Here is a 15,000-nt window from a genome sequence, read left to right as displayed (position 1 = left end):
ATTTTGCCAATCTTAGAAGGAAGACAGCCTGAATCAACCCCACCTGGTATTAATTTAACAGCCAATCAGAATTTCAACTCAGGAGCCTAGGATTCCAAGCCCACCACCCTAACCATTAAACCATCCTCTCCTTTTACTTGACATTCCAGCCTGGTGTTGGCTTAATGGTTAATGTGACTGGCTTGGGATCTTCGGGTCCTGAGTTTGAGCCCCCTTGGCTGCTAAATTAACACCAGGTGGGGTTTACTCAGCCTGTCATCCTTCCGAGGTCAACAAAATGAGTACCAGTGTACTGGTGTTGGGGCACAGCATCAGCGACATTTTCGTGCCCAAACAAAATGATAGCTACCTGAAGCCAAGCTGCCAAATGCAAGAAGAAGACTTGACATTTTAATGGTGAGAAAGATGTTGAGACATTTTTAACTGTCACCCTAGTGTTTCACAGGCACCCTGGAGTACGTGATATATTGCATTAATAAGTGTGCTGTTTATCAGATGGAGTTTAAGATGCAGACATGTCTGTTCACATTAGCTGGTGGATATGATAGATCCCACGGTGTCTTTTGCCAAAAGTAGGCGAAATGTCACCAGCCTCCTGAAAAAAAAATCCAAATTCCTGCCCTGACTACCTCTGAGATGCAATGGTAAATTATCCAGTGTAAGCCTTGCCACGAGACTTCTCCATTTGCTGAGACAGTAACAGTGATCCAAAGATACAGAAACACAAAGTGACAGTTAATTATAAAAGACCAGGAGAATCCTATCAAATCCCTTGACCATAATACAAAGCCTGGTGCTGGCTTAGTGTAAGGGTGGCTGGCTTGGGATCTTTGGGTCCTGAGTTTGAGCTGTCAGCTGATGAATTAACACTTGGTTGGGTTGACTCAGCCTGTCATCCTTCCGAGGTTGGCAAAATGAGTTGCAGTGTACTGCTATAGGGGCACAGAATCAGTGGCATCGTTGTTCCCCAACAAAATGATTGCTACCTGGCAGCCAAGCTGCCATATGCAAGAAAAAGAAGATGACCATAATGCAGCAACAATACTTATTGTGGCAACCTCCTCTTTAAGAACTGCTGTTAAGGTAGTCTTGTACTCATTAAATCAGTACACTTTCTCAAAAACTGAGGCTACCTTCAGGTGTGATTGAACACTGGGTATATCCAAAACTAACCTTTACAAGGTGTATGTGATGTTAAGGTAGCTGTTACATAGATCTGCGTACTTGTTTGAAGATTTGTAGATCCCCAATAATTTTGTACAAACCAAGTCTGAAGACCACAATGGTTCACAAGCGGTATTTGACGATGTAGATTGTTTCAGAAGTCAAGGATGAGACAATGTGATCATTTTTGACCAAGTTATAAAAATGATCAACATGATGTGGTACGGGTGACAAATTACACTGAACAACAAAAATTTTTTACTGGAGATGTGTAAAGTGATTTAGACTAATTTGGGTACGCTGATTTCAAAAATCATAACCCTTTTGCTGTATCACGTCAGGATTTTCAGTAACAGAAATATTCCCATTGCCTAGAAGTCAGGATTTCAATGAAATTTACAAAAATTCATTTATTCATTTATTTCATCATGAATGCTTCAAAATTATAGAAATTACAGAAAAACTCCACTAGAATGTAATTAAAAATGCTTTAGGCATTTGGCTTTGCGTTTGTGCTGCTCTGTGTCAGTTTCACGATGCAGGAACCAGCAGAAATCGCCCATCATGTTCGGGTTGTGCCGCCCTTGGTAACGCGCCTCCATGAGTGAAATCTCTTGGTGGAATCGCTCGCCGTGCTCGTCCGAGACTGCTCCCAAGTTGTCAGGGAAGAAGTTCAGGTGCTGGTGTAGGAAATGGATTTTCAGGGACATCCTGGAGCCAAGTTTCCTGAAGGACTCCAGCAGCTGCTGCACTATTTCTTCATAGTTGTCCGCGCGCTCGTTCCCCAAGAAGTTGTCCGTCACAGCTTTGAAGCTCCTCCACGCTGCCAGCTCTTTGGGGTTTAGAGTTGTCGGAAAAGTTTCGTCCTTCATAATCTGTCGGATTTGCGGTCCAACAAAGACACCAGCCTTGATCTTGGCCTCCGACAAGGTGTTGCCAAACCTTTCCTTGAGGTATAAAAACCCACACCCATTCAGATCCATTGCCCGTACAAAACTTTTCATCAAGCCGAGCTTTATGTGGAGTGGTGGAAGGAAAACCTTGGCTGGGTCGACAAGGGCGACATGCTTCACGTTGTGTCGACGAGGTACATGCTCTTTTCGCTCTTCCCAATCTTTCTTTGTCCAGTGATTCTTGTCGTCTCTGCTATCCCAGAGACAAAGGAAGCACATGTATTTCGTGTAGCCTGACTGCAGCCCTAACAACAGCGCCACCACTTTCAAGTCTCCGCAGATGTGCCAGTTGAAGTCATTGTACTTGATGGAATCAAGCAGCTGCCGCATAGTCTCATAGGTCTCTGTCATGCCGAACGCGTGAGCCAGTGGGACTGATGGTTTCTCGTTGCCATTGTGGAGCAAAACAGCCTTCAAGCTGTTCTTCCCCGAGTCGATGAAGAGGCGCCAGTCTGCAGGATCGTGATCACACCCAAGTTCTTTCAACAGACCGTTGATGTCACTGCAGAATGTCATCGTGTCTTCCATCTCAAAGAACTCAGCCATGTCTCTGTGACGTGCTCTGAACAAGGATATCTTGGTGTTAGGTTCAAGTAGATTCCACTGCTGCAGCCTTGATCCAAGCAGCTCTGCCTTCGCCTTTGACAGCGAGAGATCTCTTACAAGATCATTTAAGTCTCCCTGGTTCAGAAGGTGTGATTCTTAAGTGTCGGGTTCAAGAGGTTCATCATCACCATCCTCTTCACCACTGCTTACAGCTATGTTCTGATCAGCTGGAGGTGTTGGAACGGGGTTCTCGTCATCATGAGGCACAGGTTTACGAGCAGAGACGCAGTCAGCGTACTTGATGTGACCTTTATTCTTCTTGTTGAAGCCGGCGATGCTTGTGCAGCAGAAATAACAATCATCATGATGATTCTGCGGCTCATGCCATATCATGGGCACCGCAAATGGCATGCTCGCGCGCTTGCCCACCAACCACTGAGTCAAGGTTGTGTGACAGCTTGTGCAGCAGATGTGTGGTGCCCAGCTCTGTTCTTGGTCCCCCACCTTACACCCGAAGTAGTGAAAGTAGGCGGCCTTCATTTTCACTGCTGTAGATATACTTCGCTGTTGATCTTTTTTGGTATACCGACCACAGACATAACAGAAGTTGTCAGGATGATTGGTACAGGAACGCCTACTCATCTTTATCTGAAAGAAAGAAATATAACACAAGTTAACAACAATTGTACGAAATAGACATGTTAAAGACATATGTAAATTTCATTGAAATCCTGACTTCTAGGCAATGGGAATATTTCTGTTCCTGAAAATCCTGACGTGATACAGCAAAACGGTTATGATTTTTGAAATCAGCGTACCCAAATTAGTCTTAATCACTTTACACATCTCCAGTAAAAAAAAAATTTTGAAATTTGTTGTTCAGTGTTATTAGCTGCAAAATGTCGAAAACCCAGTTTCTTTCAACAACTTTCAAAAGTTGAACTTTGCATAACCTTTAAAGGTCACAAAACAATGTTGTGGACATTAAAATAAGGAAACAGGATACGTGCTATAGCTTATTGGAGTTAGTTCAGCGAAGAAGGTCGAAAACCCGGTTCAATTCCCACAACTTTGAAAATTTGACCCTTGTGGTCGTTAAAGGTCAAAGGTCAAAGGTCAAGGTTTATGACTTTTGGTGCAAAACTTCCTCTGGAACATCCCAGGAACAATATAACGTCATATAGGCTATATGGCATTTCGCACTCCTCGGATTATCCATACTTTGATGAAATCAGCATAAAAACAAACTTGAAGGGGGCGCCACGGGCAAGGTGTTCGAGATAGAGCAAAATGGTTTCGATATTTTAGGTGGGGAATGACCTCAAGATTATGCATTAAAAAATATTGTCATCCTATCTCTCAACGTTTGGGCGGTCGTATGATTTTTATGTCAAAATTCGCAATTTTCTAAGTTTTTGACCTTGTGACCTTGACCTTGGGACAAAAATGAAAAATCGGACAACGACAAGTTTTAGATAATTCATTTTGCTATTCAAATACTGAAGAACCCATTCCATTCAGTCAATTCCCGAGGAGAAGATAAATTTTTAATCCGACTACCCCTAAAAATGGCTATTTTTGAGCGTGGCTCTGCCCACAATGGGCGTAGCACACCCTCGTCCAGGAAAACACAACTAGACATTGATATCGAACACATAACCAAGTTTCATCAAGATCGGATCAAAGTCCACGGAGTTATGCTCTGGACAGACAGTCACATGGATAGACAGACACACAGACACACAGACACACAGACACACACACACAGACAGACAGACAGACAGACACACACACACACACACACACACACACACACACACACACACACACACACACACACACACACACACACACACACACACACACACACACACACACATAACGAATATAGTGGTCACTCTGGCTGGCGCTCGTGAACCAATAAAATGCTATCTCTTTTATTCTACGAGGTATGTTTATGTTCTATATTCTTCCCCATCATTCTGCCAAATTGCTCATCTCTCGGATTCCTTTCCCACACATTGTATGAAGAATTATTTTGTTCATCAAAGTTGGCAAATAATGTCAAAAGCAAAATTCCGTAGCTGAGACTGAAAATGGAGTTTTGTAATACTTTACACAAAACTAAAATAATTCTTCCCAAAAAAAAAAGAAAAGACATTCTTCTTGACACCAAAACACTATTGTACGAAGTTAATTAAGATCCATTTGGCAACACATTACAACGGCTGAGATAAACCATAAAATGAGGAACGTATAATTATGTATATTTTCATATTTTTCTTATTAGAAAAACATGTTCAAGAATGCAGCAGTGCTTGACATTTGAATGGCGAAGAAATTTCCAATGCTCATGAAAAAAGCAGGTTAATCAGCGGGACTCACCTCACTGTCAAGACAAAATAGGTTCCAGAAAGTTCAGCGTCATACCAGCAGGAGATTACCAAGGCATTTCACGGAGATGAAACATATGGATTCTCACTTGAGATAGGTGAACATAGGGGCTAAAGTGGACTCACTGCAGATCTCTTCACCCCTCCCTCTCTGTTGCACGACATGTCTCTCCCCACCAAATCCCAACCCTGAAAAAGTTTACGCCTTCATGTTTTCCCCACTTTGCCCTTTGCCTACTGCCTTACTCTGTGTGAATTCCACTTTTCTTAAGTCTTTGTCTTCCATAACTTGCAGTAAGTATTATCAGGCAATCATGATAATATAATTTCAGAAATGTATCCTGTAAAAATGTAAAATGTAAAAACAACAATATAAATAATGATGATGATGGAATGTTGAACAAGATGATTTTATACTGTAAATGTCGATGCATACGATTAAGCGAAGAACTTAAATCACCTTGCTTTGATAGATCTGATATTTTTGGTGACGCATTCTTGTGAGTTGACGGAACCAGGAGCCCTCCGCCCCCGTCTATGTCCTGCGGCCGTGCAGTTCAGGAGGCGGGGATGAGACAAAATTGGAGATGGCAGTGGGTGGAGGTGATAGCTCTTGTGGGAGGATGGGGGATGGAGTTGAGGAAGGGTGAGCAAAAATGGGGCCATGTGGGTGAGAAGCTCAAATTACCCATTAAACACCAGTAGCCAAAATGGAAAGGACAGCAGCATACACATTGTCAGGAGATGTGGGAGAGAAAGAGGGTTAGAGAGTAAGAACAAAAATGGTTTTCTTTGACATTACTTGGAGTTTATTCCCATCATTAAGAAGCTTAAGAAGCTTTTGATCTCGGCAAGTATCACGATGTTAAACAGCATAAACATTCATCTAGCTTAGAAATCTGAGGAGTCTTAAGTATGTCAGAGCAGATTATGAGAACAAACAGTTTCAGTGATTGTACATTCCATTGGAGGCTAAAAAGCGAATGAAAGTGAAATCGTCTGAGAAATGTTGTTACGGAGAAAGAAAAATCAAATGGTTTGGCATTTCAGAAATTGAAGGTCACGTTTCACCAAGAAGAGCATCTACGAATCAAATGGAGATCCACTGTGAAAGAATCAGGACTGTGCTTTCTATGGAAGTTAGAATAACATGATGTAACATGTTGTGCTCGGTGAAAGGAAGAGGCAGTTTTGCGTCATTGATTTAAACAAATGATATTTTAACATTTGTCAAGAAGAATATAAATAAGAAAAAAGTGACACTGAAAATCACTTATGGTCTTCAGAAGCATAAAGCCTGACAGGCAAAAGCAAAGCAATCTAGCGATGCTGATCCGGAAAAGATTGGAGGGACAAATCAGATGCCGTAGGGTGGATATGCACGAATTGCATTTGGGGAGAAAATAGCATTAGAAGTGCAGTTCTCTTCTTTGAACCATGCTCTAAACAGTGTCGGTGCTGCCGAAGCAGTTTCTATGGCTACGGTTCCAATCCTGAATGGATCACCACTGTCAAGTCAGGTCACCACTCCGACACATGAAGTCAGGGCAGAAATTTGGAATTTGCCCATGGTTCCGGCGTTAGCTCATGTACTCTTCATGAAGGACACAGTGGGATCATTAACATTCACCAACGAATGCCGGCAGATGGTACGCTTAGTTTAACGTCCATCCGAGAAAGAGCATGGCACACACATTGTTGAATCACCCTGCCTGTAAAATACTAGGATGACAATTATAGATGAGCTGAGATTCAAAACCAGGCTAGACAGCTTAGAGGGGAGTGTGCATACCTTTATACCACCTTGCCAGCCCTACGGAAGTGCAGTGGCGAAAAATAAATAGATAAAACAGGACTTGTCATTAACGGGTACACATGGCACCTAATTTTAGCGTTGGACACCCAAGTTTTATAAGTGGTTGGCTTTTGGATGCCCGGTCAGGCACCCTCAAAATTGCATTATGAACATCAATTTTGACCCCAAATTTTCAATCACCATGATGGGAGCAATAAGGTTTTTGAAATCCACTTCATATGATGAAATATCGACAAATCTAGAGGTACTTTTAAGAACTTTCAAATGGGCTACACTCTGCAGGTAGTCTACGGAAAGCTTCAGCAAACTTACAAACACACAAACCAAGATGTGAAAACGATTGGTTGATTATGATTCACAATTTGATGACCACCCCAAGCTATATAAAAAAGATCATACATAAATTTGGTGGTGTTGGATTGAGAATGTTTTATCACCACGATGGTACGTGAGGAGGCATACATCAATCAGGGATAATAATGCCCTTGCAGACTAGTTTGGAGATTGTCATATAACGTGTTCTGAGAGTGTGTTAGTGTAGTCTCCAAGCTGTGTTCAGCAATGTAAACACATTCACAGGCTAAAATTGTTCTCTCACTTTTGGTCTTGCATTGGTTCCTGGTCAAGTTTATTTATTCCACATATGCAAATGAGCTTTTGGAGGTATTCCATGTATGACAAGGGGGAAAGTGAAGCATACTAGCAGAAGGCACATGCAAACAATTAGTGTGCCATTGGTCCATGATAGATTATTAAACTAAATTTAATCATAATAACAGTGGAATGAAACTTTTCTGAAAGTCAACTTCCAAGGAGATATTAAAAATGCAATTATACCAATGAATACACATGACACGAGTAAAGTGCACCCATTTAGGGCAAGGCTCATTTAATTTAGATAAATCAGAGGAATTAATTCGAAAAGACTCGCAATTTGGCTTTGAGCCTGTGGAAAATAATGTGGAGAGTGGGGCAGAAAGTTAAGAGGAGAGTGTTACTGATGCAACAGGAGGACAAATTGAGTAGAATCAAGAGGAGAGTGTGCCCTCGTGTTCGGCCGGTATATCAGCGAGCTTGACTGCTGTCACTCCCAGTGCCTCTGCAAGTGCCTCTTCTGAGTAACCACTACTTCCTTAAAATCATCCATTTTAGCAAAACAACGCCATTGCATATTTGTTGTTGGTGAGAATACAAGGCTTATATTAATTCTGGTGTATTAATTAAAAGCCTGGTGTTGGCGCAGTGGTTAGGGCAGTGGCTTGGGACCCAAAAGGTCCTGAGTTCAAGCCCCGTTGGGACACTGAATATATATATATATATATATATATATATATATATATATATATATATATATATATATATATATATATATATATATATATATATATATATATATATATATATATATATATATATATATATATATATATATATATATATATATATATATATATATATATATATATATATATATATATATATATATATACCAAGTCGAAAACACCAGGGGGTTGACTCAGCCTGCCATCCTTCCGAGGTCGGCGAAATGAGTACCAGTTGACCTGGGCCGGTGTATGCCCCGGTTAGAATAGGTGTACCATATCCCTGTGTGTCGTAAGAGGCGACCAGGGTTGCGTCAGGAAGGGCATCCGGCGTAAAAACCTATGCCAAATCATTATGTGGACAACAAAACGAATTTCCATACTGGATCGGTCGAGGCCCGGGTTACCAACGACCGCTACCGGAACCGGTGGTCAGCTGGGTACCAGTGGAAATTGTGCTACTGCTGGGCGAAGGAGGAGAAGGAGACGGGGAAGGCGAGTCCGGAGGCAGTGGGAGAGGGGGAAGGGTAGAAGTGTGGAGGTGAAAGTTGGAACTCTGAATGTTGGGACGATGACTGGCAAAGGGCGAGAGTTGGCTGATATGATGGAGAGAAGAAAGGTGGACATACTGTGTGTACAAGAGACCAAGTGGATGGGGATTAAGGCGAGGAGTATTGGAGGTGGTTTCAAACTGTTCTTCAATGGTGTGGATGGGAGGAGAAATGGTGTCGGGGTAATCCTGAAGGAGGATTCTGTCAAGAGGGTATTGGAGGTGAGGAGAGTGTCTGACCGAGTGATGAGTGTGAAGTTGGAAATTGAATGGGTGATGATGAATGTCATCAGTGCATATGCCCCACATATAGGGTGTGAGATGGAATATAAAGAAGATTTCTGGAGTGAGTTAGATGAAGTGGTGGAGAGTGTATCCAAGGATGAAAGAGTGGTGATTGGAGCAGATTTCAATGGACATGTTGGGGAAGGGAATAAAGAGGATGAGGAGGTGATGGGGAGGTACGGTCTCAACAAGAGAAATGTGGAAGGGCAAATGGTGGTAGAGTTTGCAAAAAGAATGGAAATGGCAGTGGAAAATACGTATTTCAAGAAGGAGGAACACAGGGTGACATACAAGAGTGGAGGAAAGTGCACACAGGTAGATTACATCTTAAGTAGGAGATGCAACCTGAAAGAGATTAGTGACTGTAAGGTTGTGGCAGGGGAGAGTGTAGCTCGACAGCATCGATTGGTGGTCTGTAGGATGACTTTAGAGGTGAGGTTGAGGAAGAGAGTGAGGGCTGAACCAAGGACCAGATGGTGGAAGCTGAAGGAGGAAGACTGTTGTGTGAAATTTAGGGAGGAGGTGAGACAAGCATTGGATGGTGGTAAAGATGGGTGGGATGATTGGGCAACGACAGCAGAAGTTGTGAGGGAGATAGCTAGGAAGGTACTTGGTGTGACATCTGGACAGAGGAAGGAAGATAAGGAGACTTGGTGGTGGAACGAGGAAGTACAGGAAAGTATAAGGAAGAAGGGGTTGGCGAAAAAGAAGTGGGATAGTCAGAGAGATGAAGAAAGTAGGCAGGAGTACAAGGAGTGGCGGCAAAAGGCAAAAAGAGAGGTGGCAAAGGCCAAGGAAAAGGCATATGACGAGCTGTATGAGAAATTGGATACAAAAGAAGGGGAAAAGGATTTATTACGATTGGCAAGACAGAGGGACCGAGCTGGGAAGGATGTGCTGCAGGTTCGGGTGATAAAGGACGCAAATGGGAATGTGCTGACGAGCGAGGAGAGTGTGTTGAGAAGGTGGATGGAGTACTTTGAGGAGCTGATGAATGAAGAAAATGAGGGAGAGAGAAGGTTGGAAGAGGTGGAGATAGTGAATCTGGAAGTGGGGTGGATCAGTAAGGATGAAGTGAGGACTGCTATGAAGAAGATGAAAAGTGGAAAGGCGGTTGGCCCAGATGGTATACCAGTGGAGGCATGGAAGTGCTTAGGAGAGATGGCAGTGGGGTTGTTAACCAGATTGTTTAATAAAGTCTTGGAAAGTGAGAGGATGCCGGAGGAGTGGAGATTAAGTGTACTGGTTCTGATTTTCAAGAATAAGGGTGATGTGCAGAGCTGTGGAAATTACAGAGGGATAAAGTTGTTAAGCCACACCATGAAGTTGTGGGAAAGAGTAGTGGAAGCTGGGTTGAGAGGAGAGGTGACGATCTGTGAGCAGCAATATGGGTTTATGCCAGGAAAGAGCACCACTGATGCGATGTTTGCTTTGAGAATGTTGATGGAGAAGTATAGGGAAGGCCAGAAGGAGTTACATTGTGTGTTTGTGGATTTAGAGAAAGCTTATGATAGGGTGCCAAGAGAGGAGTTGTGGTATTGTATGAGGAAGTCGGGAGTGGTGGAGAAGTATGTGAGGATCGTGCAGGATATGTATGAGGACAGTGTGACAGCGGTGAGGTGTGTGGTAGGAATGACGGACCGGTTTAAGGTTAAAGTGGGATTGCACTAAGGATCGACTCTGAGCCCTTTCCTGTTTGCAATGGTGATGGACAGGTTGACGGACGAGATCAGACTGGAGTCTCCATGGACTATGATGTTCGCGGATGACATCATGATCTGTAGGGAGAGTAGGGAGCAGGCTGAAGCGAGCCTTGAGAGGTGGAGGTACGCACTGGAGAGAAGGGGAATGATAGTCAGTCGGAGTAAGACGGAGTACATGTTCGTAAATGAGAGGGAGGGTGGTGGTATGGTGCGGTTGCAAGGAGTTGAGGTGGGGAAGGTGGATTGGTTTAAATACTTGGGATCAACTGTCCAAAGTAACGGAGAATGTGGGAGAGAAGTGAAAAAGAGAGTGCAGGCAGGATGGAGTGGGTGGAGAAGAGTTGCAGGAGTGATTTGTGACAGAAGGGTAGCTGCAAGAGTGAAGGGGAAAGTATATAAGATGGTAGTGAGACCAGCTATGTTGTATGGTTTGGAGGCGGTGGCACTAACAATAAGACAGGAAGCGGAGCTGGAGGTGGCAGAGTTAAAGATGCTGTGATTCTCATTGGGAGTGACGAGGATGGATAGGATAAGAAATGAGTATATTAGAGGGACAGCGCAGGTAGGACGGTTTGGAGACAAAGTGAGAGAGGCGAGATTGAGATGATTTGGACATGTGCACAGGAGGGAAACGGAGTATATCGGGAGAAGGATGTTGAAGATGGAGCCGCCAGGCAGGAGGAGAAGAGGAAGGCCAAAGAAGAGGTTCATGGATACGGTGAGGGCGGACATGCAGGTGGTTGGAGTGTCAATGGAAGATGTGGAGGATAGAGCGAAATGGAGACGGTTGATCCGCTGTGGCGACCCCTCACGGGAGCAACCGAAAGAGGAAGAAGAAGATTAATTCTGGTGTCAGTGTAAATAAGGGCTGTGTATTTCTCACATAGTGATGATAAAGTCAAATTTAAATGGATATCTTACTGTTCTTTAATAAATTAATGTTTTCTGTCTTGCTTTATTAAACAAAAGCCGGTTGGTGTGTTTTTAACTTTTCAATGATCAGTGTGTATGCCCATTTTTTCAAACTCGAATATCGTACAAGATATGTTTTACAGTTTTGTTTTTATTATTTCATCCCCCACGCAGCAGGAGTCGGGATTTTTGCAAGCACGTGTGTGTGTGTGTGTGTGTGTGTGTGTGTGTGTGTGTGTGTGTGTGTGTGTGTGTTTCTATCTGTCTGTCTGTCTGAATAATTTGCATGTTGGTTCACTGAATTAGTTCACCAATCAAAAGCTCGAAGCCAATTGCTTTTTCTTTTTTTTTAACATCAAAAGGTCAAAGGACAAGGTTACATAAAATCATCAATTTTCATCCGACTGACCTGAAATTTTAATAATTTGCATACTGAGTCACTGAATTGGTTCACTAATCAAAAGCTCAAAGCCGATTGTTTTTTTAAATCAAAAGGTCAAAGGACAATGTTGTCATAAAACATCATCAATTTTCATCTGATTGACTTGAAATTTGAGTAGGGTTTGCATATTGGGTCACTGAAGACTTTTGATTTTGCGGTCAAAAGGACAAGGTCGCCCAAAATTCTAAATTCTTTTTCACTTTTTTTTTTCTCGATGTTTTCATCAAGTTTAGCATACGAAAGAAGAAGAACTCTGAATACAAAGTGGAAGCGGGTGGGCTTTGCATTTTCAGATACTTTCTAGTTTTATTGTTTATGATTTTTTCGGGCACCAAAGATTTGACTGGCCACCCCACAAAAAAAAATCAAAATTAGAAACAAGAAAAAGAGCAATCAGAGATTGCAGACCCTTGCCAGGACTTGCTTTGTGAGGTGTTTGTGTAGTTTTATGTGGTGTATTTTGTGTGGCGTTAAGGCACTGGTGTGTTACATCATTAATAAGTCACAACTCGAACTGCCACTTCATGACCGGGTAACAAGACCTCCCGCTTTGATGTAACTCTGCTTTGATTGGACACCAAACCCTGACCCATGGCGTTTTATTTCTTATGATTCAATTGAATTTAGAATGGGATTAAAATAAATTCAATTGAAATCAAATTGAAGACCAAATAGGTACAGTCCTGTATTGGAGAAATAATAATGAACCCAAACAAGCAAAAAGCAAAGATGAAGTCATCAGGAGGAACTTGGATAGGATTCACATTTCAGCTGCTACTCCTCTAGCCACAAACCCATCCAGGCACAGCCAAGTGAGCCTAATTAAAAATAAATCAATAAAAAACAAAAATAACCCACATAAAAATTAAATAATTCTGGCTGCCAGACCATGCGTCCGATCAAGTTGAAATTTAAAACGGGCATTCCCATCATTACTAGATCATAAATTTGAAGTTTCACATCAATTGATTAAGCAGTTCCAGAGAAAATATTATTTAATGTTTTCTTCACTCCAATATGGCTGCCAAACCATGTGACCTATCAATTATTCCTGAACAAAATTATACATCGATGGCTTGCGGAACATTTGTGTGAATTATCCCCTTGATTTGTCCAGTTCTGCAGAAGATTTTTTTTATGGGTTTCAGGGTAAATTCAAGATGGCTGCCAAACCACGTGACCGAAGACATCATTTGTGTGAACCTTTTGTTCCTCATGGATATGAGGTCATATGTGTAAAGTTTCGCCTCGATCTGTTCAGCCACTTCAAAGAAGATTTTTGAAGGTTTCTAAAATATATATATATATATATATATATATATATATATATATATATATATATATATATATATATATATATATATATATATATATATATATATATATATATATATATATATATATATATATGGCTGTCGAATCACGTGACCGATGATGCCATCAAATTATTTTCTGTGGACTATTTTTATCCCTGCATGACCCTCAAAATTTTTGATACTACTCAGATGTAGCGCTCTACAGATGCAATTATGATATCATAACGAAGGCACCTATGATGTCATAAAAAAAAATACACTTCATCCCCATGAGGAGTCCTTGCGGCATTTCAAGTTTCAATTTTTTCTTTGGTGTGGTTTCAGAGATGCAGAGGTCTAAAGTTTTTCAATTTTTCCAACATGGCTGTATGGCGTCATAACGATCATTAAAACATTCTACATGAGTCCACACCGATGGTGAAAATGTCATCTGAATCTGACAAGCGGTTGCAGAGAAAAACACTTAAGTTCTGGGTGAACAAACAAAGAGACAAGCAAACAAAAAAATGAAAAATCACTCTTCGAATGACAACTTCGCAAAATAGCACAGAGTAGAACGGCACTTGGTAAAGCACATACCTCTGCCATGTGAAACAGTTCACATTTTGTATCCCTCTGATGGGCTGAATCCAAACCAAAATCTAATCCGCTTGTTCTTGTCACCTCTTCAACTCATCCACCTTGTTTTGTTATAACTCATCTACAACATTTTGAGATGTAGTGATATATTTCGTTTTTGGTTCTATCTATAAATTTTAGAAACTAGGCCAGTATTGACTTTTTGACATTAACATTAATTGTTAGTTGAATTCAGCGACCTAACATGAAAATGCTCTTCAAATTTCAAGTCAATCGAATGAAAATTGAGGATTTTAGAAATTTGATCCAAATTGGCTTTTTGGGTTATTTTGACCTTTTGGCCTATGTTTACCTCAAACTCAATAAGTGGTTGAATTAATTGACCTGATGTGCAAATGCTCTTCAAATTTCAAGTTAATTGGATTAATTTCGCCCATGTTGACATTTTGGCCTATGTTTACCTCAAAAATTAATAGGTGGTTGAATTTGGTGACTTGATATGCAGATGATCTTCAAATTTCAAGTCAATCAGATGAAAATTGAGGATTTTATAAATTCGGCCTATGTTGACCTTTTGGTCTATGATGACCTCAAAATCAATAGGTCCTTGAATTCAGCGACCTCACCTGCAAATGGTCTTCAAATTTGAAGTCAATCAGATGAAAATTGACATTTTTACAAACAATTAAAAAATTTGGCCTATTTTGGGTTGACCTTATGGCCTCTGTTGATGTTTAGACCTAAGACAACCTCAAAAGTAATAAGTGGTTGAATTAAATGACCTGATTTGCAAATCCTGTTCAAATTTCACATCAATCGGATGAAATTTGAGGATTTTAGAAAATTTGACTCAAATTGGCCTGTTGGCCTATGTAGACATTTTCAGTCGACCGAATTTTATGAAACTTCAATGCGTGACTGTCGCGGGGTCGGTGACATCAATTCCTGAAAATTTCAGAACGGTCGGTCGAGCGGTTTGGGCTGCAAACACCTGGCCGAGCACCTGATCCAGATTATGC

General features: G+C 41.4%; 1 protein-coding gene across 4 annotated transcripts in view; it reads right to left on the bottom strand.

The window, feature by feature from the left end:
- COL22A1 (collagen type XXII alpha 1 chain) overlaps positions 1-15,000 on the bottom strand; it is a 287,830-nt gene that overhangs the window by 264,693 nt on the left and 8,137 nt on the right. For 3 of the 4 annotated variants that reach the window (XM_085895737.1, XM_085895738.1, XM_085895735.1), the window contains exon 1: positions 5,049-5,224. The gene's annotated coding sequence lies outside the window, so the exon portion shown is untranslated. Of the gene's footprint in view, positions 1-5,048; positions 5,225-5,516; positions 5,669-15,000 lie in introns of those variants that run through there. The other variant, XM_085895736.1, reaches the window with a different exon arrangement.

This window comes from Eptatretus burgeri, chromosome 9, assembly GCF_056783735.1.
Source record: "Eptatretus burgeri isolate ZD-2024b chromosome 9, Ebu_testis_v1, whole genome shotgun sequence".
Lineage (NCBI taxonomy): Eukaryota > Metazoa > Chordata > Myxini > Myxiniformes > Myxinidae > Eptatretus > Eptatretus burgeri.
This window is presented reverse-complemented; position numbering and strand designations above follow the sequence as displayed.